A 26244-nucleotide genomic window follows, 5' to 3' on the forward strand; every position below is an offset into this window, starting at 1 on the left:
ATACGCATATGAGCGTCTGTGTGTGTGTATATATATATATATATGTGTGCGTTATGTGCGTCAGTGTATGTATGTTGTGAATATGCATTTTAGCACATCGGATTGCACCGACGCAAAGTAGCATCCTGGTAACACGTCATCAGACTATAGACAACTGTATCGTCAGATAATAATTGTACAGCGATCATACCCAATTATTTTACTTTGACAACTAGACAGGAACAATAGTGTCTAGTCAATGACAGGGTTGTTGAAATACTTTTGCTGTTGTGATGCTGGAACCAATGCTGATGCTATATGTACCATCCTGACAATCCTGACTAAACTACAGCAAGCTGCTCAGCAAAACATGTGTGGACATTCAATTAGCACCTCGTTTGCAATGGGTAGGATAAGCATTACCTGGAGGAGTGGTCCATAATAGGAATATACAAAAAATCAGGATACCAAATACAGTATACAAAGTGACATACAGAATACAAGAAGCCTTCAGCATCATCAGGACCACATGTTTTTAATATCATAAGATGTCAGACAAAATATCTAGGATATCTTTGTTTACCAAGGTACAATAGCTGTTGGTATTCAAGATTTGTAACAGGTTGCTCATTAATAAAAATTTCTTGATTCAACAGTTCCACAGAAAGTATAGTCATCTGAGCAATTGTGTCTAAGATGCAGAAATTCACCTTTCGTAAGGTTAGCGATAGTAGGAGGAAAATGGAAGCTTGTTTGGTATAACAGGCTATTGGTGGCGGTGTTCTTTCTATGTAGATCAATGCAGTGATAATACTGAGAGAATATATTCACTAGAGAATATATTTTATTGAAATCATTTTTATTATGTGATGTCTGATTTTTAACTCATACCTCTCAATTGTGACATTCCTCACTGAGTTATCATTATCTCTCTTTCCATTTCCTATCTGTCACCACAACAGCTTATTAACTCTTTCATCGGCTGTCCAATACCCTATGGGCATGACAGTTGAAAGCAGAAGTGAGCAGCTGTACAGGGTTACTAGCTGTTGTTTCTAGGGGTTACTGTATAACAGGGGTCTCTCACTTCCTATACAATACCTATGGTAAGATAGGAAGCAGCAGAACCTTCTGTACAACAGTTCTCCACATTCCCGACTTTATTCTGATCCTTCAGTCATTTGTTGTTGGAAGTCCACAACTTTATTCACCAATATTGCTTCATATCAACCAGCTTGAGGTCACTAATTGATCCTCATTTCTGATCCTGGGTGTATTTTATAATCTTATTATGTGTACAATTTGTCTGTTATTGTAGAGGTACTTGGGGACATTTTTCCGACAGTCAATTTTAATTTGTAGTTGGTAATAAAGGTTATATTGTAGATTACTCCTTAATTCCTCCTATTAGAGTACTCTCGTTATAGGAGTTCTTGGTGGTCTTTTAGGCTTCCCTCTGGTTTCCTTTCTCGATTGTGACATACTCTGATAAGCACCACCACTATCCCATAATTTTTTAGAATAATTGGGGCCTATGTATCAAAGTTTGATGAGAGATAAATTGTGTAATATAAATCACCAACCAATCAGCTTCTAACTTACATTTTATAGGCTGTGATTGAAAAATGACAGTTAGGAGCTGATTGGTTAATACTTATTCTCTCACAATTTTTTTATCTCTCATCAAGTTTTGATACATAGGCCCCATTGTGAGGGGTATTAGTGAATATAGCACCCATTCCTTATATTAACATTTGGTGCGGTGCAGTGACATCCCTTCCCTTTTTCCCTATGCAATTACTTATGAGAATCCCTCAGAGGTTTGGTCTGCACACACAATATGTTAAATACATTCCTTGTTTTAAAAAGTGTTTTAATGTATAGTACAAGACCGCAGAGTAAAACAACATACAGTATATAGTTCACTAAACACATTACTTTTTTGCAGTGGACAAAACATTTAAATTTAAGTGCACCAATAAAGTAACAAGAAAGCACGTAGATCTGCAAGAATCCCACAATAATATAAGCCTACAACAAGTATAATAATATCCCCTGTCATGTTTGAAAGGAGTAGGGAGAAAATGTAGCAGTAATAATTAAAGCTAAACCTGTAAATAAAAGAGTCTAAAATGTATAAAGATGGTGGCAGTTAAAAAGGTAGAACAAATTAAACTAGCTTGGTAATTGCCTGCTGTTTTTCAACTCTATTTTATTGCACTGCCGGAACAAACGTGATCAATTACTATATCAGCTGTTAAAGGGCCCTTTAACTCAATTCACCAGTTTTACTCTTCGCTGCTGTCTTTATGAGGTGAAGCCCTTTCAGCTTTCATCATATGCTCCAACATTTTCTGATTTCAAATCATAGTGAAGTGTCTTGTCGCTGTTTTATTATTTTGTATGTAGGTATTCTTTTCTTTGACCCTGTTTTACTGAACTGTAATCCTTGTGTGTACAAGTCCACTGAGTGTTACTATAGACAAGGCTGGTTATTGCTAATGGACCTGCTTATTGTTTTACAGCACTATGAAAAGCGACAATGAAGTCAGCTGCAGATTTCAATCATAAAACTTTATATTGTATACTTTTGTTCATATAGTATCCACATAAAACAGATAATGGTATGGAAAAAAAAGAAATCAAAAGTATAGATGCCATTAATTACAGTGTAATTTTTTTATATTATTTATCTGCATACATTCAATTGCACAGCATAATAGCCTTTGGGAAAAATGTATTAAGCTTGTGGCACCATAAGTAATGCAGAACAGCAGTTGCCACATGATTTACACTACTGTAAAATATTGTTACTATTTATCAATAATGCGGAAGATATACCTGCGTTATGCACAAAGTCACAGCATACCACCATCAAATTCCAGTTGTACAATTTAGCTAGCTTCAAAAGCAAAATGTTTTGAGAGCCTCTCTCTGTTTGTTCATGCAATCTTTAGATGCATTAGCATGCTATTTGCTACGGACCACCCCCTATATAGACCTGAAATTTAGAAGTCACCATTGGGCAGAATGAAGGTCACCAACTCTCTCTTCCTCTAGTGGAAGTGCTAGCAGTAATAATAGCAAGTGCTATAGCATTGTCAGTGGCATTCCTAGCCATGCATAGGGATACAAGGTCATTTGCACTTTGCTAAAGGAGCTTTATTGTTCCCCAAGCTCAGCTTGCAGGAATCACATATGGTTCAATACTTTTTAATGAAAAAAACACATTCAAACACAGTTCAGAAAATGTCCTACCCAAATCCTCAACCTGCAATAGACTGTCTGGGCTGGGCTCACTACAACAGTAAGCTATTGTGTTCCCTCCTCGACGATGCTTTTAGCACCACACCCAGGTATGTAACTAGAATTTTATGGGCCCATAACAATGTTTGTATGCCCCCAATGCTTCTAGAGAGACACCTCTCTCCACAGCGCTCCACTAGAGTGGGCATGCCTAGTGTTGCCCAGGGTGCATGTTTACTGCTGCTTATTGTTTAATGCATTATTATCCTTGAGTTTCTTCATCATTTTCACAACCCTTCATATCACCATCTTCTTCCATCAGTCATTATCCCATATTATAATATCCAATGACCACTTTCAATGACACTAACAAATTAACCACAAATTTTTATTTTTTCAAATCAAGAAATTGGAATAAAATGTTATGTTAAATTTAATAAAGTAGTGAACATAAAGTGGAAAGTAATTTATTATTTTTTATTATTATTATCCGTTTCTTATATAGCGCAGCATATTCTGTTGCGCTTTACAATTGAAAACATTAGTAGAACAAAACTGGGTAATAACAGACAGATATATAGGTAGGAAGGCCCTCCTCGCAAGCTTACAATCTATAGGATTTATTGAATTTAATGAATTTCAAAATAATATGCCTGTTATGATTTATTTATTTGTGTTTATGGAGTCTATGGAGGGACCCTTGATCATTATTGTATATTGTGACCATTGTGGTGGCAAAGTTTCCATTCCAGTGTCCCAGTCATTTTAATTACCATGGCCACCCAACTACACAGGGGTCAGGTAGAACCCAAGCAACCTGCTGTTTTTTCAACATACTGCAGAAAATAAAGTTTTCATAATTTGCACCATGCAAAGGTCTTGTCACCACATTGGAGCATGCAGATATGAATGTCAGAGTATTATACTAAGACTTGAAAATTTTCTAAATTCTGCAACATTTGAAGTATCTTTCTGACATCACGTCCAATGTGCTTTGCTAGTTTAGTAATAAAATGAATGCAATAGCAATGATATCATCACTTCCATTTCTTCCTTTGAATCTTGGATCAAGGAAATGTTCACCAGCATGAAGTAATTGGCAAAAAAAATCCCTGTGTATCAATAAGTCCATCTATAAATGATGAATAATTTCTTAACCTTTCCTTCTATACAAGTAACAGAGATGTGCTTACATTCTCAACAACTGAATTTGGGGGGGTTATATGTTCAGAAGTGTCTGACAGAAGCACACTGTCTGATTTGGATACAATGATTTCTAAACAAAATGGCTTTAGAAACTTCAGATTCTGCAACTAACCCAGAAGAAATACTCATCAAATGCTGTGCTCCTTACATCTCTGTGTTCTTTAACCACATAACTGACATGGTCATATGGGATGCGAACACAGCCAGCTGTGCTTCAGCTGAGAAGGTGCAAACGCACTGCCCCACTGTGTTTTTGAAAATTACATTTGTTCTACACATGTGCAGAACGGATCTCCTCTGACTCCCTGGATTCTCTTGCGAACCCGGCAATTTCTGACCGGTTTTGCTGGAAAAATTGTCAGTTAAGAGGTTAACATCCTCCTTTATTACTATATCTCAAAGACTGCCCAACCTAAGATATCATTAAAAATCAGATCTAATCCATATCCTATTGCTGTAATATGTTGATAGTTATCCATTATTACTGCCTAAAACTGTATTGTCAATTTATCAAAGCAATACTTTACCACTCCTGATAATTCTTACAGTGTTTTTGTAAAGCGTTATCCCCACACATTTGTCCACACACCTATCCTTGTTACAGGACGCAAAACAATTTATTGATTTTTGTTCTTGGAAAGATTTAATTACATGTCCATGTTCTGAAAAGAGGCTTCTAAAATATTATGAAGTTTGCAACTGTAGTAAAAAGAACATCAAGCTGCATGGAGATGGTCATAAAGTTTTTTAGTTTAACATGCTTGTCCATAATTGTCTTTCTGACCTACTCAGACAATTGTATCCTTTGCTTTCTCAGGTCCATGTTCAGTGTGGTGCACATGATGATACCAAACATCAGAATTACTTATTTTCTCAATTTAAAATAGACTGAATGACTGATTAGAAGATTGAAGACACGTGTAATGCTAAATCAAGAAAACAATTCGTTTTTAACTTACTAAGAACCACCAGGAACATATTATATATATTATTTTTAATTTATTTAAGTTGTAAAAAAGGAGGTAAATGCACCTTACAGGAGTAAGGTTGCTGGTTGTGATATTAGTTATTCTCTACCAGGAAGGAGAAGAACTGATGCCTATCATCTCAAGTATATCAATCGTATTCTTCCACTCAATATGAACACCCAATGTAATGAGGGCCTAAAGCCACCATACACAGAACAATAGAAATAGTGAAAACTTAAAATGTAATTTCACAGAATACAAGTTTTTTCCAATTTGCCAAGGTTTTCCACTTTCGGATCTTTTACCGTTGTATTGAGTTTTATTGTCTATGGGAACCCCTACAGATTCTGGATGTGGATTGGAAGTTGTTTGTTTTAAAATCCATGAATGGTTAAAGGTGTATCCAGTTTGGTTGATGCTTGGACCTGAATGCGGGTTTGGATAATGTATAAATAAAGAGGAATACAATTATATGCTTAGCCAACATCCTAGGATACCTATATTCTATTGTCTGTCAAAGATACGTAAAAAGTTGGATAAATTACCTGAGCACCCCCTAATAGCTGGAATAAACTCTGCTACTTGTAATATTATGTACTCTTATGTGAAAGACTCCACACAAGCTTTGCAACTCTTGAAACATTTTGAGTGGCAGGACAATAGTCTGGCTGAAAAAATACAGAACTTTATTCTCACATTTGTAAATTATATTCTTAAGAATAATTATTTTGAATTTCAGTGTAAATTTACAACCAACAATGTGAGACAGCTATGGGCCCAGCATTTGCGCCTGGCTTTACCAATTAATTTGTGCAAGTGTGAAGCTAGTGTGATAAATAATGAAAATCTATTTAGGAAATATATATATAAATGTTTAAAAGATATATAGACAATATATTGTTTGGGAGTGGGAAAAATATAAATTTGAAGAATATATGCTACATTTGAACAACAATAATTATAACTTAAAGTTTACATCTAATTTTCAACCCAATGAAATTAAATTCTTAGACTTAGTCTTAGACACTACTAATTGATAGAGTCTGAGGAGAATTAATTACTTATAACTGTAAAAAATGTTGATAGCAATAGCTATATACATTTTAAAAGCTGCCATTTTAAGAAATGGATATCTAATATACCATATACACATACATGATACTCAATTTATTAGGTTTAGGAGGAATTGTGTAGAGGACTCAAGCTAAAATTTATAGTCAAGGGTTTAAAGAAAAAAAAATACCCCCTCAATATTATTGAAAGATGTAAAAATAAAGCAAGGGCATTAAATAGATCTGCACTTTTGGAATATAAAAATAAGAAATTATATTGTCCCATTTGTTCCAACTTTTAATGTAAAAGGTAGAGAATTAAAATAAATAATCATTAAACATTGGGAATTTTGACTTTGCACACTGTATTTAAGAATATACTTCCAACAAAACCACAGGTGATATTTAAAAAAGCTAAAATCATAAAAAATATGTTAGCAGGGGCGTGGCTTGGAGGTCAAGAGCAGCAGACGTGCCACGAGATAGGTTCGGAAAATTACTGCTGTTTAGCGGTGTTATATCGTGCCCAGTAGATCCTTCTGCAGCGATACCAGGTGGGGCAGACCCCAGCACCTGCCGTGCTCTTTTAAACCCATAGCGGAGTCCAGGTCCGGCACTCGTGATCGGGGCCCAGTACCCCGGCTGAAGCCGCGGCCTCTATTTAGCGGCGGGAGCCGCTCGGGAACCACAAGGCTGCGGAGGCGGAAAGGCCGGCGCTTTGCAGGAGAGGTACCTCACATCATCCCTTACCTGGGGTAGCAGGCACTGAACAGACAGGCAGCTTATTTTGAGGGGCGAGTAGAGGAAGATTAGCTGGCTACTCTGTATAGCTTTGTTGGCAGCCATCTTGGGAGCTCACTACTACACTTTATTTCACACTCGTAGCTCCTGGTTTCTGGCCTGTAAGAGTGAGACATTATTGTTTCTTATCTTACTGGAAGTATAACTGGGACCATATAGAAGGACTTATTTCATTAGTGACTGTGTGACTCATATTTCACTTATCGGTACTGTCTTCTGCCTAGGGATATGTAGCTGTTCTACAAATGTCTCCAGCAGTCTGCCAAATGACTTAAACTACTGATAGAAATTGGAGCCCTTGTGTGATTTCTGTGACCCACCTCTATTGCTCTTGCAGTAACATAGGTGCATTGAGCGCTATGGCCCCTAAAATGCCAAAAGTAACCAAGCCTGCACCCAGAGTGGCCTTCAAACTGTCGCCGCAGTCTGTCAGGTCCAGGAGCTCTGGCATTGCCATCACTCAGACAAGTTCACTTATATATCAAACTATGATTGCTGCTACTTCATCTCCCCCCCTGAATCTTCACAGTTGCTTGTTAGTGACAATGAGGCTCTGACAGTGGGCACTATGAAAGCACTTCTGTCTCAGTTCAAGGTAGATGTTGCAGCTGAGTTCAGGTCCATGCTACAGGCCTGTCAGCAATCTATGGGGGTGTGGTGGCTTCACACAATGATCTGATCAATATGCATGATGCCCTGCAAAGCGAGCTAACAGCTCTTCAGGATAAAATCAGTGATCTGGAGGATAGATCACACCGTAACATCCTTAAATTACGCAGGGTGCCGGAGAATGTCTCAAACAGTAGTCTCAGTGACTTTGCAGTTGCTCTATTCAAGAAACTTCTTCCTGAAGTACGGTCTTCCGACCTCATTATTGATCGCATCCATAGACTCCCCAAAGCAAAAAGGGCCCCGTGGGGGGATTCTAGAGATGTGTTAATGAGGATGCACTATTTTCACATAAAGGAAGCCGTATTAAAAGCGGCCCGTCCCAATGAAGAGTCTGCAAATCTATTGGGAGATCTTCAGCTGTTTGACGATCTTTCTCAGGCTTCATTAACCAGGAGACGATCCATCCAACCCATTACTTCTTTGCTGAGGAAAGCTGGTATATTATATCGCTGGGGCTTTTCTCTGAAGCTATTGATATCACGCAACGTCTCCATGACTATTATCACCACTTTGGAGGAGGGTGAGAAGATCCTCTCTGAGTGGAATGTTTCTAGGAGTTCTCCGAGATCTTCACCTGTTCATGGAATCCAGCAGGACTGGTCCACGATGGGTTAAAAGTATTTTTTCTGTTCTACCTACCACATTTGTTTTTTTATTTCTTTATTTCTCTAGAGAGCAGGTTTAAGAGCAACTACTCTAATCAGGTTTCTTAATATCGGGATGGTAATGTGGCTATGTTAATATATGCTGAGGTATTTCTAGATTTTATATCTATCTCATGGATGTAAGAAAAATGTCTATTTAATTGTGTTGCTATACAGCTATTACATAAGTGGCTCTCTATGTAGGTTTAAGGGTCGAATAAGTTAATAATTAGTCCCTTGCATATAACTTTATGGGTCATAATTCGGTACAAAAATGTATGTATGTTATACTACGGTTATTCTTATTTTTTTGATACATGTTTTATATTAAAGTGTGTGGCGGCTGGAGACATTGCTTCCTCCCGCGTTCCTCAACGGTGCTGCCATGGTTCGGGAGTCCCATGTGGCTTCAAGAGAAGCTATTTCTGTTGTTTCTGTACTTTTTGTTTTTTCACTTTTTCCCTGTATCTTTTTTTTTATTTTTATGGATGGTTGGGGGCCACGTTTACAATGCAATAGTAACATGTTTATCAGAGTACATAAGCAGCATTTTCTAGGTAAAAGAATATATGCCCTATTCATTATTCTATGGTTAATATTCTCTCCATAAATGCCAAGGGTCTTTACGTCTCTCACAAAAGGAGACTTACGTTGAAGTATTTTTCTAAAATCAAGGCCCATATTGTAGTGGTGCAAGAAACCCACTTTCAAAGCTCTGCCTATCCTCCATTTTCAAATGATAAATTTCTCCATTGTTATACCGCCAGTGGCCCTGCTAAAAAATCAGGAGTAGCTATTCTCATTTCCAAACAGTGTAATTTTGTATTTTCAGAGCAATTTTGAGATGCCAGTGGCAGGTTTTTGATTTTGGTGGGTAGTTTAAAAGGGGTTGTAGTGACACTGGTCTCTTTGTATGCTCCCAATACTCGACAACTATCTTTTTGCAGGAAATGTTCTTCTCTTCAGAAATATAGTAAAGGTGCTGTGATGATTATGGGGGATTTCAATATGGTCCTTGACCCACTAATTGACAGGTCTAGAGTTGCCCCAACCCGGGCACGTCAGACTGCAGAATATGCTGGAGGTTTTCGAGAACTATTGGCGGAATATGAGCTGTATGATGTTTTGAGAGTTAAGCATCCGAAGGATTGAGGTTATTCATTTTTCTCTTTCATCCACTAGGGGACACTGGAGGTTGCTTATGCTGGGGTATAGAGGCGTCGATAACTGGAGCCGACACTTTAAATAATTCAGAAGTCTGAAGCTCCTCCCCCTCTATGCCCCATCAGCCCTCAGTTTAGAAAATGTGCCTACTAGGAGCTGGTCACATTATGCTGTGCTCCAGCAATACATGATTTTTATTTTACATTCAGGTTTTAATTTGTTTTTTAAGCATCTTTTTACACTATATTAGGTACCCTTCGCCACCTCTCTAAAGGTGGGGTCCGGGTACCTGGCGCCCTGTTCTTAGTAGAACAGGAAGGAGTGCGCAGCGCTTATTACAAAAGCACTGACAGCTCCTTATCGCCACAGCACAACTCTAACAAGAAGAAGAGTGTGCTGCAGCTGTGAGAGATCATCAGTGAGGGTGTTCCTTTCCTGTCCTCCTTATGGAGAAACAGACATGATGAATGGATCTGAGTATATGAGTACCCTGATCCCCAGCACCGCTCTGACCAACAACCAGGGTGTGTGTCAACCCGACTACTGCGCTGATGATCCTACCTACGGGGAATGCAGTGAGTATGGCTGCGCATTCCCCGCTACGACTCCCCCCTCCCGCCCGCCACCTGACCGCCCGCTGCCCAGTGACATAGCGCTGCTGCGCTGCTTCAGGCGGGGGCAGACAAAAGGGAAACAGCCGGAGAAACAGCCCTCAGTCCCTGCTCGCCGCTAAGAGCTGCAGAGGGACGGCGGGGGTGCATAACGGGACTGACAGTGAAGGAGCTCCTCCGTTAGACGGGGGCAGCCATTTTGGATAATTGATAAGGACGGGGGGCGGAGCCTACACAGCGCGGAAAGCTCAGGCACAGAGCTATTACAAACAGCATGCCTGCCATATTTTGCTCTTAATGCCTTCATTCTCTCCCTCCTGAAGGCAGAGTGCAGCTGTAAGGCTACAGAAGGCTTGACTCCTGCACATCTGTAATCCTACTACATCCCTGGTACAGACTGACTGGGGTGTAAGTGCAGGGAGTCTAATCTGTGGGAAGGTAGTGGGGTGTATCTCCTCCTCTGTGTCCCAGACCAGCCTTCTGTCTCAGATCTGTTCAGTTCTGATTAATGTGTGTCATTCTGAATGACTGTGTGTATCAATGTCAAACTGAATAAAGGCTTCTCAAAAAATGTTTGCTGTTCTAAGGGTAACAAGCATCCGAGTTATGTGATGCTTGTATACCACGATTACTAACTGACATGGTAGGAGTTATGACGGACATAACGTCACAGTTAGCAGAGGCACGCAGGTCTCATCCTCCCTGGGTGGCTGGGTTACACAAGTCTCTAGACACCATGGTACAGGTTATGGGTACAGCGGTGTCTGCACCCTCCAAATCACACCATTTACAGGAGAAGCCCATGTGGCTTAGTGCGTTAGACGCTGATCTCACTACTTGCAGTGATGGCGGAACCCCTGGTTCAAATCTCCTGAAGGCCTTCCCTTTAACGGTACTCCTCAGGAGTTAGAATCCGCCTCTCCCGGGGTGGGATCTCTAATTTTGGCAATCAGAAATATCCTCAATTTAACTGAGGATATAATTCCTGTGTCCCAGGAGTGTGAATTATTTCATGAACACTGCTGTTTTTCCGTTTATCACAGCAGCTTTCAGTGGCCGGGAAACAGCCGGATAAGTGGTTCAAAATTCCACGTCTGTTTCCGTCTAGCTATCCTTTTCCATCATCCACGCTGGAAAAGTGGGAAACGCCTCCTCCAGTAGATGCGTCTACCTCCCGTCTCTAAGAAAACAGCACTTCTAGTACCGGGAGTTACTGTACTAAAAGACACTTTGGATCGTAAGTGGAAGATGACGCTAACAGCTATCTATACTGCAGTGGGAGCTCAACTTAGACCTACCCTTGTTACCGCCTGGGTTAACAAGGCTGTGGTTTGCTGAGCTGACCAGTGGATCACAGGATTGGACTCGGGTCCTTCCAGAGCAGAATTACGCCTGCTAGCAGAACACAGTTGTGAGTCTGCAGTTTACCTAGGAGAAGCTTCTAAGAATCGCATATCTGCGTTTGCTATTTCGGGTCTGATTGCACGCTTGGCAAGCGGACGCAGTATCCAAGCGTGCGGTTCTCCATTCATTGGTGACTTGCTTTTTAACCTGAAATTGGACGAATGGATATCTCAGGCCACGGGGGGGGAGTCTTCTTTCCTCCCGTTTACTGCTCAGGCTCCCAGAAGATATTACACTGAACCTTCGTTTCTTTTCTTTCGTGCACCACATTCCTTTTGTGGTAGAGCCAGAGGTGATCCCACGCTAGCAAACACAGGTAGAGGTCGACCACACACTGTTGTACGTTGACAGGAGCCTAAAACCAGCTGTAAAACAGGTGGCATGACCGTCTTCCGTCCCACCTGGGGTTCCCTGCGGTGGGAGACTGCTTGCAGAAATTTCAAATCTCTTCAGAACCGTGGAGACTAATTTCCCTGGGGTACCGAATAGACTTCGAAGTCCCCCCTCCACCTCGGTCCTTTACTACAAGTCTGCCTATACCTGCAGACAAGGCCAGGGTTCTACAGGAGGTATCCAGTCTCTAATAGTATCATCGGTGCTAGGTCCGGAGCGTCAACGAGGTATGGGGTTTTACTCAAACCTGTTTGTAGTGCCCATACTGGATGGTTCGGTCAGGCACATCATAAACCTCAAGTCCTTAAACCTATATCTGAAGATGTATCATTTCAAAAGGGATCTCTGCAGTCTGTCATTGCGAGCTTGGAACCAAGGGAGTTCCTATTATCCCTGGATATCAAGGATGCCTATCTCCAGTTTCCAATTTGAAAACCGCATCAAGCCTTCCTGCGGTTTACTATACTGTAGGACCACTACCAGTTTTGAGAGTTGCCATTCGGGTTATCCTCTGCTCACTGCATATTCACATGTCAGTCATGATTGCTCTTCTTCGGTCATTGGGAGTGAACATAATCCCTTATTTGAATGACCTATTACTCAAGGCTCCATCGGTAACCTTCTCTCAGACCAGGCCTTACTGACATATCACACTCTAATCCAACACGGTTGGATAATCAACTTCAAGAAATCAAATCTCATTCTGTCCCAGAAACTCCTATTTCTGGGCATGATCCTGGATACAGCATCACAAGACAAAGCCCAGGATATCCGTTTGTTAGTTCAGCAGGTCCTCAGACCAAGCAAAGTGTCCCTACTTCTTTGTCTGTGTCTCTTGGGGAAGATGGTAGCTGCTTTTGAGGCACTACAGTTTGGACGGTTCCACTCAACAGTGTTTCAGCTGGACCTGCTGTCACTGTGTGTCAGGGTCTCATCTGCTTCTACATAGACAGATCCATCTGAACCCGGTACCAGAGTGGCTATCCCCTGGTGGACACAATCCAAATATCCTAAGTGTGGGACTGCATCATTATAACAACAGATGTCAGCCTTTGAGGATGGGGAGCAGTAGTCCTCGATCATCACTTTAAGGGTCGATGGTCCCCTCTGGAACAGAAGTGGCCCATAAATGTGTTGGAACTCAGAGCGATTTACAATGCTCCGATAGACGCGACAGAGTTTCTAAGGTCTTGTCAGGTAAGAGTGCAACAAATAACGCGACGGCCGTCGCTTACATCAACTGACAGGGCGGGACTCGAAGTCGCATGGCCATGCGAGAAGTGACTCCGATTCTCCGGTGGGCCGAAAATCAGCAGATTACCTAAGTTGCTAAAACATCCATCCCGGGGAATGGAAGCTTCAGCCATACGTGTTCAGCGCACTGATTCATCGATGTGGGTGTCCTCAGGTGGACCTCATGGCGTCACGATTGAATCATCAGCTCCCAGTATATGTGTCAAGAACTCGGGATCCGCAAGCACAGGCAATCGACGCTCTGACAGTTCCTTGGATATACAGCTTCGTTTACCTACTCAGAAGAATTAAACAGGAGTTGGCGTCTGTCATTCTCGTGGTTCCAAACTGGCCTCGGAGAGGTTGGTTCTTGGACCTTCGGTCCCTATTGGTAGATGATCTGTGGCCCCTTCCTTGGTGGCCGGATCTTCTACAGCAGGGTCCTTGCGTCCACCCCAACTTAGCGCAGCTGCGTTTAACGGGGTGGCTCTTGAAACCAGTATCTTGTAAAGATATCCCAGACTCTGTTGTTCCCACCATGCTGCGTGCCAGGAAGCCAGTTTCGGCTGCGCATTATCGTATCTGGCATTATTATGTCTTGTGGTGTTCCAGTCGGGGTCTTCCATCTAGGACTTTTCGTTTGTCCTGGTTTCTGTTTTTTTCTTCAGACGGGATTGGATTCAGGCCTTCGCCTTGGAATGGTAAAGGTGCAGGTCTCTGCCCTTTCCATTTTCTTTCAACGCAAATTGGTCCTCATTCCTGAGGTGCAGACGTTTTTTTCAGGGGGTCTTGCGTATGCAGCCTCCTTTTGTACCTCCGGTAGTTTCTTGGGGCTTGAACTTAGTGCTTCTGTTCCTTCAGTCGCCCATGTTCGAACCTTTGAAACAGGTTGATCTTAAGTACTCGTCTTGGAAGACGGCCATCCTTCTGGCACTAGCTTCGGCTCGTAGAGTCTCGGAATTGGGTGCTCTATCCTATAAGCCACCTTACCTTGTGTTTCATGCTGATAGGGCGGAACTCCAGACGGTATTCGCTTTCCTTCCCAAGGTTGTGTAGTCTTTCCATATCAACCAGCCTATTGTGGTTCCGTCATTGGTGGCGGACTCGGGTGATTCTTCTACCGTGGCTGTGGTTAGAGCTCTCTGCATCTATGTAGCCAGGACAGCGTCCATCCGTAAGTCGAAGTCGTTTTTTGGCCTCTATGATGCTATTTGGAGGGGTTGGCCAGTATCTAGGCAGATGCTGGCATATTGGATTAGGCTAACTATTAATCAGGCTTATGTTAGTGCTGCCGTCGGCCTCCTTCATCCATTTCGGCTCATTCCACATGTTCTGTGGGTGCGTCATTGGCGGTTGGTAGGGGTGCCTCCTCATCACAATTGTGCCTGGAGGCCAATTGGTCTTCTGTTCACACGTTTGTAAAATTTTACAGATTTGACGTTTGCTGCTTCAGCATCATGTTTCGGCCGCCTTGTTCTGCAGGTGCCGCAGAGCGCTCCCGCCCGTGGGGAAAACTTTGGGACGTGCCCAGCGTAAGCAACCTCCAGTGTCCCCTAGTGGATGAAAGAGAAAATGGGATTTTGGTACTTACCGGTAAATCCTTTTCTCTGATTCCACAGGGGACACTGGACGCCCACCTCAGCGCTCTTAGCCTGCCTGTTCGGTTTGTTCCGTATGTTGTATGTTTTGATTTATTGTGTGTTTTTCTCTCTCTTTTACTCTTTGTTCTCCTTCTCCTCTCGGTCTTCATTTTCTAAACTGAGGGCTGATGGGGCATAGAGGGGGAGGAGCTTCACACTTCTGAATTATTTAAAGTGCCGGCTCCGGTTATCCACGCCTATATACCCCAGCATAAGCAACCTGCAGTGTCCCCTGTGGAATCAGAGAAAAGGATTTACCGGTAAGTACCAAAATCCCATTTTCTCACATGTGCATAACTCATATTCCAGAATTGATTTAGTTCTCTCTGACAAGTTTTTCTTATCGTCCATTAGTAAAGTTGATATCTTGCCTATGTCCTGGTCGGATCACTCCCCCATTTTTGTTACCTGCAATATCACAAACAGATGTGTACCCTTAACCCATCAGCTGGAGGCTCAACAGCATATACAGCAATCTATTTCTGGTTTCTTGAGGGATAATAAGCCTGAGGAATCTTCAATATTTAATTTTTGGTGTGCTATGAAAGCTGTGGTCCGTGGTGCAGCTATGCAGGTTGCAGCCCAAACTCAAAAGGGAATATAGACTTAGATGGGTGGATCTGGAAGAAAATATGAATAAACTTGAAGCAGCCCACAAACTTGATCCCAATAATAGAGATTTATATAAGGAATTACTTGCAGCTCGCGAGAAGGTTAACGTTCTTTCTTTGCAGGAAGTCCACCGTAACATTGCTAGCCTCAATCAAAAGTTTTATTTACAGTCAGGTGCATAAATATTGGGACATTGACAGAATTTTCATATTTTGGCCTCTATTCACCACCACAATGGCTTTGAAATTAAACAAACAAGATGTGCTGTAACTGCAGACTTTCAGATTTAATTTGAGGGTAATTACATCCAAATCAGGTGAACGGTGTAGGAATTACAACAGTTTCTATATGTGCCTCCCACTTTTTAAGGGGCCGAAAGTAATGGGACAAACTAAACAATCCTAAATCTAACTTTCACTTTTTAATACTTTGTTGCAAATCCTTTGCAGGCAATTACAGCCTGAAGTCTGGAAGGCATAGATATCACCAGACGCTGGGTTTCATCCCTGGTGATGCTCTGCCAGGCCTCTACTGCAAATGTCTTCAGTTCCTGCTTGTTCTTGGGGCATTTTCCCTTCAGTTTTGTCTTCATCAAGTGAAATGCATGCTCAATTGGATTCAGGTCAGGGGATTGACTTGGCCATTGCATAACATTTCACTTTTTAGCCTTAAAAAACTCTTTGGTTGCTTTTGCAGTATGCTTCAGGTCATTGTCCATCTGCACTGTGAAGTGCCGTCCATTGAGTTCTGAAGCATTTGACTGAATATGAGCATATAATATTGCCCGAAACACTTCAGAATTCATTCTGCTGCTTTTGTCAGCAGTCACATCATCAATAAATACAAGGGAACCAGTTCAATTGGCAGCCATGCATTCCCACGCCATGACACTACCACCACCATGCTTCACTGATGAGGTGGTATGTTTTGGATCATGAGCAGTTCCTTTCCTTCTCCATACTCTTCTCTTCCCATCACTCTGGTACAAGTTGATCTTTGTCTCACCTGTCCATAGGATGTTGTTCCAGAACTGTAATGGCTTTTTTAGATGTTGTTTGGCAAACTCTAATCTGGTCTTCCTGTTTTTGTGGCTCACCAATGGTTTACATCTTGTGGTGAACCCTCTATATTCACTATTGTGAAGTCTTCTCTTGAGTTGACTTTGACACATATACACCTACCTCCTGGAGAGTGTTCTTGATTTGGCCAACTGTTGTGAAGGGGTTATTCTTCACCAGGGAAATAATTCTTCTGTCATCCACCACAGTTGTTTTCCGTGGTCTTCCGGGTCTTTTGGTGTTGCTGAGCTCTCCGGTGCATTCTTTCTTTTTAAGAATGTTCCAAACAGTTGATTTGGCTACACCTAATGTTTTTGCTATCTCTCTGATGGGTTTGTTTTGATTTTTCAGCCTAATGATGGCTTGCTTCACTGATAGTGACAGCTCTTTGGATCTCATATTGAGAGTCGACAGCAACTGATTCCAAATGCAAATGTCACACCTAGAATCAACTCCAGACCTTTTACCTGCTTAATTGATAATGAAATAATGAGGGAATAGCCCACACCTGTCCATGAAATAGCTTTTGAGTTGATAGTCCCATTACTTTTGGCCCCTTAAAAAGTGGGAGGCACATATAGAAACCGTTGTAATTCCTACACCGTTCACCTGATTTGGATGTAATTACCCTCAAATTAAATCTGAAAGTCTGCAGTTAAAGCACATCTTGTTTGTTTCATTTCAAAGCCATTGTGGTTGTGAACAGAGGCCAAAATATGAAAATCTTGTCAATGTCCCAATATTTATGCACCTGACTGTATATGGGAACCGAGCTTCCACATTCTTGGCTCGTAAATTGAGAGGGAGGGCGGCACGAAAACGAGTTTAGAATATTACCAATTCCAGGGGGGGTAAGACTTCAGACCCATTCGAATAGCAAATACATTTGCAGAATACTATTCCAGACTATATACTCTGGGAGAGGCCCACATACCTCTCAGCCTACTGGCGAGAGTATCGATGAATTCTTGAGGGATATTAAATTGCCTACCCTGGACTCGGATACTTGTTTGGCCCTGGGAACCCCATGGTCAGTTGAGGAGGTGAAGAAAGCTATTGACTTTATGCCTAAGGATAAGGCTCCTGGGCCTAATGGCTACCCCTCTATTTTCTATAAAACTTTCAAGTCCGATCTTGCACCGGTCTTGGCATCTGTATTCAGTGAGGCCACAAAGAGGGGACTATTTCCAAAGAAGATGTTGGAGGCACAGATTATTGCCCTTCCTAAACCAGGCAAATCCCCCACTGAGGTCCAGAATTACCGACCACTTGCACTGCTGAACACGGATGTCAAGCTGTTTGCTAAGTTAATTGCCCTCAGACATTGCCCCTTACTGCCCTATTTGATAAACCCAGATCAGGTGGGGTTTGTCTTGGGGTGTCAATCAACAGACAATACCCATCATGTCATTAACATTATAGAGAGCTGTGAGCATAAGGGAGATCCACTGCTAATCCTTTCTTTGGATGCCGAGAAGGCCTTCGACAGGCTGCATGGGGACTCCTTCAGGCCATCCTTAGTCGCGTTGGGTTTAGTGGCAAGATCTTAAATTCTATTATGGCTTTGTGTTCAGTTCCATCTGCTAGTTTATTTGTTAATGGATGCTTATCATCTGATTTCAATATTTTTAATGGTACCAGACAGGGGTGCCCACTCTTCCGTTTAATTTTTGCGTTGGCTGTTGAGCTTCTGGCTGAGAAGAATAGAGCTAAGGAGTCCATACGGGGTCCCAAAGTAGGTATTACTAGTTACAAGATTTGTTTATTTGCAGATGATATTCTGCTGTGCCTGTTTCATCCACAGGATTCTCTCCCCGCTCTTCATCATATTTTAGATTCTTATTCCAAGGTTTCCTTCTATAAACTAAAAACCAATAAAACTGAAGCCCTTCCATTAAACATTTCTAGTGACATATTGGAGAAACTTAAGAGATCCTTGGCAATCTTGCTCACTTAATTATTTAGGGATTCATTTAGCCAGGGGGAAAAAAAATTACTTGAATGCAACTATAGTCCCCTCCTTAAAGCATTTGAAAGTTTTACAAAGGACTGGATGTCACATGAAGTTTCCTGGCTGGGAAGGATAACGGCCTTCAAAATGATACTATTGCCAAAGCTTTTATATTTATTCCATAAAGTTCCTAGGCTGATCCCTAAGTCCTTTTGCAACAGATTTTATAAGACTGTGATTCAGTATGTTTGGAAGGAAGGTAGGCCAAGGATTGCGAGGGGTACATTATCACTACCCAAATTTGATAGCGGAGTAGCATTTCCTGACCTGGAAAAATATCAACTTTCATGTCTTTTGAGTCAGGTAGGAGATTGGTTTGAGAAGGATATCCCTAAGCCGTGGGTGTTGTGGGACGAAAACATGGTGAAACACTTTCTCCTCCCTGATCTAATGTGGTTACCTGTCCATGTGCGTCCGCTGGTGCAACACTTCCCGGTTCAGTTAAAGCATCCATATAAGCATGGCACAAAGTGGTGTCTGCTAGAAAGGACATTATATTACCAGTTCCAGCCCTTTCTCTCTCTAGTATAGCTAATTTAATTGGGGATTTGCAGTTAAGTTCTTGGGCGACTGGTGGTATCTGCTCACTGGGGGATCTTGTGGCTGAAACAGGAGTGGTTCCCTTTACCGACTTTCAAAGTAAACACAATGTCTCCAGAAAGGATTTTTATAAGTATTTACAAGCGCGACACTGGATTCAGAGTTCCCTTCCTTCCTCCGCAGTTCGTCCAACTCTGCCTGAATACATATCTGCACGTTTTCAGTCATCTAATCTTAAGGGAGGAATTACTTGGTGGTACCTTTCTCAAATTAAGGAAGTTATATAAATAGCAAGAAAGAATGAAGTATTCGTTAATGGGGCACTCCCTGACCTATATCTGTATCTGTTCAATTTGACACAATGTCGTCAACTGGTTTGGTGTTTAACAAAGATTAAAATATAACTTATTATTATTCATATAAAAATAGTTGTCTGCAAAATATAAATGTGTACCATAATATAAATAATGAAATAAATAACAATAATAAATAATAAAAATTGTGTTGCCACATCAGATTCCTCATGTATCATATTAATATATAGATTTTATCATGATTTATAATAATCCATGATTGATGTTTTCTTATTGGGTGTCAGTAGACAATGGACAATACTCAAATGATTTATAATGACTCTACGATCTAATTGACATACATCCACTGTTGCTGACCGCAGTGGATATATATGAGGGATGACCAAAAACCTCCTCACTGTCAGGCTATAACACCGACTGCGTAGGATCTTAATCTATCAGTATATCAAATCTATATATCCCACATACAGATTCCTGATGGTACTCAAACTAGATATACAGTACTGTTATATATCTGGAATAGTGTTCCCTAATTAATGGTACACTATTGTGTGAATAAATATGGATCACTTTTATATCTAGTGAGCAGGAACTGAAGTCACTAGATTGATCCGATTACATTTGGGTCAGAAGGTACACTTAATGTGTGCTATCTCTGCACTCTCTCCCACATGTAGCAATCAATTGATTCTCCAATATTTAAAGATTGAAGGACTCCAATGAGTCTATTATCACATTGATAGACACCTGAATATCAGGGGCAGATTTGTGCCAATTGTTAGTTTTCTCCACACATAGAATATATTATAGATCTGTCATAACACACTTGGAGTAGAGTCAGTGATTCTTATTAGTACAGACATGAGCTACACTTTCAGCACAGCAGCTTGTTAGCTGTTGCAAATCTGATACAATTCTATTTGACACAATGTCTCCAGTAATATGCACACTAACGCTGTATCACATGTGTCTGTTTAAGGAGTCCTATCGCCTAACTGACACCCTTCCTCTATTCATAGTAATGTATTACACAGGTTTTTACACAATATGCATAGCGCCCATGAGGTAACGAGCGCTACATGTCTCCTGAAGCGCGTTTCGCTTCAAACAGCTTAATCATTGGGTCAAATTAAGGAAGGCAAGAAGAGTAAAATGATGTGTCAAAAGAAGTGGGAGACGGACTGGGAGATTATCTTCCGTACGTGTTTTAAAATGTCCTGCTGCATTAATCACTCAGAAATGTTTTTTAAGCTAATTCACCGAGTATACTCTACACCCTAAAAGCAGCATAAAATCTGTCCCTCTATTCCTAAACAATGTTGGCAGAACTGTGGCCGTGTGGGTAGTATTCTTCATCTTTTTTGGTCTTGACCCCTATTGCTATCAGTGTGGCCTGAGGTTTTTGTTTTGATTGGATCTGTTACGAGTGTGGAATTACCTGTGGATCCATTTATTGCTGCTTTCCATTTTCACCCTGGTTATATGACCAGGCCAGCCAAGAGCCGCGGCAGGCCTGGGTAACAGGGGGCGTGGTCTAATTGAGGGAGATGTGGCCACGCCCCCTTCCCAGGAAAAAAAAAGCTATGCAGCGCCACAAAGCGGCGCTGGGGAGGGGGGCACTCTGTGTGATCGCTCCCACCCACAGGCATAGGAGACTGCTCGTGGCTGCTGAGCAGCCACAAGCAGTCTCTCACTGCAGCTCAGCACACGCTGTGTGCTGGGCTGCTGTGAGGGAGGGGGGCGGCGTCGGACACGGTCCCCCGCTGGGCCCCTCAAGCCCAGGCCCGGGTAACCTGTACGCGCACCCCCCCCCCTCTTGGCTCCCCTGTATATGACTCCGGGAGATAGATATATTATGGGTCATATACTTATCGCTTTCAAGGCCGCTTTTGCACAGCTTTGGAGATCCCCCTCAGTGTCTAGTTTAACTGTTATTAAGCAAAAGGTCCAGAGGCATTGCGATTTCATGACTGCAGAATGTAAATACTCCACATCTGCCTCATCTCCCCACATGAAGTGGTTTAAGTGGAATGAGTGTAGAGAAATGCAGAAGAGTTCTCCTATGATGTGCAGGAACGCTGATCCTGCCCTTCTTACTCTTTAATCGCCTTCTTCTGAGGTTTAAATATGCTGTCGGTAAAATGTAAGGTTACCTATTTGCTATGATAGGTTGTTTTATTGAATTAGAAATGTATTACAGTGCATGATTTTGTATTATAATTGTACACCCATCCCTTCCCTTCTTTTTTTTCTGTTTTCTCCCTTCTCTTATTTCTGTTCCCAATTATAATTTGTTCTATGATGAAAATTCAATAAAAATCTATTGAGAAAAAAAAAATAGTTTAGCCCTTAGTAATTTGGTATCTAGTAACGAAGAATCTTTGGGTAGAACATATGGTTTTTATCCATGTAATAGATGTAAAATGTGTAGATATGCCAATAAAGAGACTAGGACAGTGGTTCCCAAACTTTTTTGAATCACGGCGCCCTACTGTGTCAGCATTGTTTTCATGGCACCCCTAAGCCAAAAGTTTGTTATTCAGAAATTCAGAATTTTTTTTAGTAAACTAGTAAGTGAAGTAAATTGTGCTTACCTGTCATCCTTAGGTTCAGTTATGTGGTAGTGGACAGGTTTGTGCTTCTATTTGTCCACATATTTTCATAACATTGACCATAAACAATTTGATTTGGTGCTGGACACCAACCTGAGGCACCCCTGCATGTGTCCCGAGGCACCCCAGGGTGCCACGGCGCACAGTTTGGGAACCACTGGACTAGGAAGTTTCATAATTCTGAGAACATGAAATCATGGGACATAAAATGGCTCCTAAACTGCCAAACCATCTGTGTAGTATATATACTCAAATGCAAGTGTGGAAAATTGTCTTAAAAACTAAACAGTTGAAAATTAGAGATTTAGAGCACACAAGAAATATTTTAAAGTAATATTTATAGTAAAGAAACCATAGTGTCCCACAACATTTTATGGAGTGTTGTAATTCAAATTTTAAAAGGCTTCACAGGAATTGTGATCTTTTGAAGTATTTGTCTAAGTGTAAAACATATTGGATCTACACATTAGATACCATGGGCAAAATTTACTAAGCGGCGGGTTCTAAACCCCAGCGGTTAGGTAGCGGTTTGACGGCGGCTTCTATTCTGTTCTAAACCGCGGGGGTTTGGTGGTGGTTTTGCAGCGGTTTCTAAATGACAGCCCTGTTCTATTCTATTCCCCTCCCCAATCTGCCCCCTCCCCACTACCCTCCCGCACATACCCCAGCACACACATCCAGGAGCGCACGTGTACCTCGTTCTTCCTCTATTCTAAAATGTGTTTTGATGGCAGTTTTGCAGCGGTTTTGGCCTTAGTATATCTGCAGATAGCAAAACCGCCACCAAACTGCAGTCAAAACACATTTTAGAATAGAATAGAACAGGGCCGTCATTTAGAAACCGCTGCAAAACTGCCATCAAACCCCCGGGGTTTAGAACAGAATAGAACCCGCCGTCAAACCGCCGGGGTTTAGGACCCTCCGCTTAGTAAATTTGGCCCCTTGACTCATTTTGGATTAAATGAGGGCTGTGACATTACCTCTTTTTTGCATGACTAACTCATAATTTGTGAGTCCCTTTGTGACATGGCTGCTGTAGAATGTTTCATTCAAGCTGTGACACTTATACATGACACATGTAATGTGAATGGCATGAAATAGTCACTTTCTCTTTGAGTTAAATATTTTATATGATGCATTCTGATTGATGTATATTTATTTTTGTATTTTAGCTGAAATTAAATATATTTTTACATTTAAAGTATATATACTGGTTGTTTTAATTACAAATAAATTTGTGCAACTAATAGATTGAGAACACGATGACAGACCTAACTTATACAGCCGCCCACTATTTTATACAGTAGGTATTATTTTGTAACATTTTCAGTTTTTGCTATACTGTGCAATTTAGTATAATAATATGAACTACAAACCCAAAATGGCTACCTACTGTTTTGGAGACTTGTAGGTATATTTACTAAAGTGCAGGTTTTTATAAGTGGAGATGTTGCCCATAGCAAGCAATCAGATTCTACTTAACATTTATCTAGCACCTTCTCGGGGTTGGGTATGAAATCCCGGCAACTGAATAGCCGCCGGGTAAAACGCAGACGCCGGAAGCCCAAACATTCATAATGCTGACAGAGGAGGTAAGTCCCCTAACCCTGCCCTTCTCCCCCCTAACCCTGTCTTAGGGGTGCCTAACCTTAAAACTCCCTGGGTGGTGCCTAACCCTAAGTCCCCCCTGGGGGTGCCTAAATCTAACCCTCCCCCCGCACCCTAAACCTAACCTTCCCAGGGGGGTGCCTAACCATAACCTCCCCCCAGTGGTGCCTAACGCCCCCCTTCCCCTAGCCTAACCCTCCCCGGGGGATGCCTAGCCCTAAGTCCCCCCGGGGGTTCCGAAACCTAACCCGTGTCCCCGTTTACCCTTTGTTTGGGAAGCCGTCCTGTCGGGATTCCGTCATCGGGCTAAAGATAGGTGTCTGGATTTAGACGCCTGTCTTTAGTCCCATGGCAGGATTTAGACGGTGGGATTCCAAGACACTAGGGATAGAGTTGGAGCCAATTACCAAAGTATCCAGCTACCAGACGAGGTGTAGCGTACCACCACAGAGGCTTGACTTACCATTAGAGAGCATGGTCTGGGCACCTTTATAAATGTATTTATAGTAGATAATGATGGTTCTTGCATGATAATGTACCAGATTGATAATAGTAATTCACTGTAATAAATACACCATAGTTCTGGAATGAAGTAAAATGTAACATATATATAATAATTAAGCGCATGATGGTGATCCTATCTATATATACCAAATTAACTTGACCCCTAGTGGAGGGGTGGGCCCTCAGGCAGCTGGGCCCACCGGGGATTTCCCCTTTACCCTTGTGGGCCAGTTCGACCCTGCCATTGCATGCACCCTGCTAGTCAAATGCAGTGATCGTGGAGAACTGATGTTGCGCCTACAAGGCTCTGTGCTCTGTGGCGGCACTGCTCACCCACCCCTAGGTACTGCCCTGGTAGAGCGAACATGCTTAAGAAGCTTACAGCCTAGAATCATACAAATATGTTCACAGCCTCTCCAACCTGTTAAACATTTGTTGCAGTACTGAAGCAAATACAGTTGTTACACATTTATTTAGCGGCAGACACACTGATTACATTTGAAGCAAAATAAAAAAAATAAACCATGCAGTAAGTAGTTTTTTTAATGTGAGCAGAACAGTGCTGTATGTTAAAGTAAATAAGGTACATGATGTTGGAAATGTTCTTCTCTGTACTACCCAGGGAACTATTTGTAAATTAGTTTCTCATTAATCATTAAGGTTGAGCTCAGTAGTTCATCCACATGTCAATACAAGTATATGTAAGCATTTGTTCCTCTGAATATATGTCCTAGTGTGACTTGAACTACATAGAAATCAGTCTATAATCAATATATACAAATGAAGCATATTTCTTATATCCTAATGGCTAGAAGAAGCCTAATGGTGTGATCAACATGTCTCTAAATGAGCAAGATGTGTTAGATCATTCTGTATTCATTGTGTGTTTAGGGGGTAGCACCATATTCACTTATTGAGTTTTCAATCTTACATTTGGTGTGATATGAATGACCGCCGGATGTTAGTCCGGCGGTCACAATCCCGACTCCGGCAGCCCGATGGGTGAAGATCCCGACAGCGCCCGTAAGTATACTATCCCTACCCCTTTCCCCCCCTAACCCTAACCTCTCCCTTAGGGGTGCCTAATCCTAACCTCCCCCTCAGTGCCTAACCTCCCACCACGGGTGCCTAAACCTAACCCCCCCCTCCTCGCACCCTAAACCTAACCCTCCCAGGGGGGTTGCCTAACCCTAACTCCCCCTGGGGGTGCCTAACCCCTCTTCCTCTTATCTTCTACCTTCATTCGGTATGCCGGCATCGGGATTTAGGCAGGTGGATAATGATAGGCATCGGGATTTCCACGCTTATCATTAGTCCCATGCCGGTATTTAACAGTCGGGAAGCCGGCGGTCGGGATTTCGACCTTCGGTTTCCTGACTACATCCCCTTAAATCTGTTGTCAGCCTCATTATAGTTAGGGCAGTTGTTAACATACACTCTGCACAGGGAAACACTACATTTGGTATATTTACATTTTTTTCACAATGAGTATATTTTTTTAATATGTAGGAGGGGGTGTTGGATACAGCAACATAAACAGCAATCCACAATTAATAATACAGAGCATATATACACTCACCAAGCCTAACGTAATATAAATTCTAAATTCAACACTGGGCTCTGTGAGATATCTGTGTGGTAAGCTATTGAAAAACTATAAAATAAACATAATAACCTTTTGATAACTTCTGCACTGATAATATAAAGTAGGAGAAAAATGGTATAGAGGAATTCGCACACTGATTAAGAAATAATCATGAGCACATTTATTAGTATAATAAACAATTCATTGACCGGTCAACAAGATAATTATAAAATGTCACATACATTTTTCCATATACAATAAAACAATATTATAAATAAATACTAAATTATTTGAATAATTAATATAGGGTTGCTATAGGAGGTGGATCTATTATACCCTAATAAATCCAATATATAGAAAAGAGGGATATTTGCTGTGTCCACACAG

At 41.6% G+C, this 26244-nt stretch overlaps 1 protein-coding gene and 1 non-coding gene across 4 annotated transcripts in view; both read left to right on the plus strand.

Moving 5' to 3' along the window:
• The window catches only part of AKAP7 (A-kinase anchoring protein 7), a 306535-nt gene that overhangs the window by 248577 nt on the left and 31714 nt on the right, over positions 1-26244 (plus strand). The window lies entirely within an intron of this gene.
• LOC148509443 (U8 small nucleolar RNA) lies at positions 10145-10273 on the plus strand. The gene has a single exon (XR_015869435.1). It is a non-coding gene; the product is annotated as a U8 small nucleolar RNA (small nucleolar RNA).

Source organism: Taudactylus pleione, unplaced genomic scaffold (genome assembly GCF_031769625.1).
Source record: "Taudactylus pleione unplaced genomic scaffold, aTauple2 ptg000326l, whole genome shotgun sequence".
NCBI lineage: Eukaryota > Metazoa > Chordata > Amphibia > Anura > Myobatrachidae > Taudactylus > Taudactylus pleione.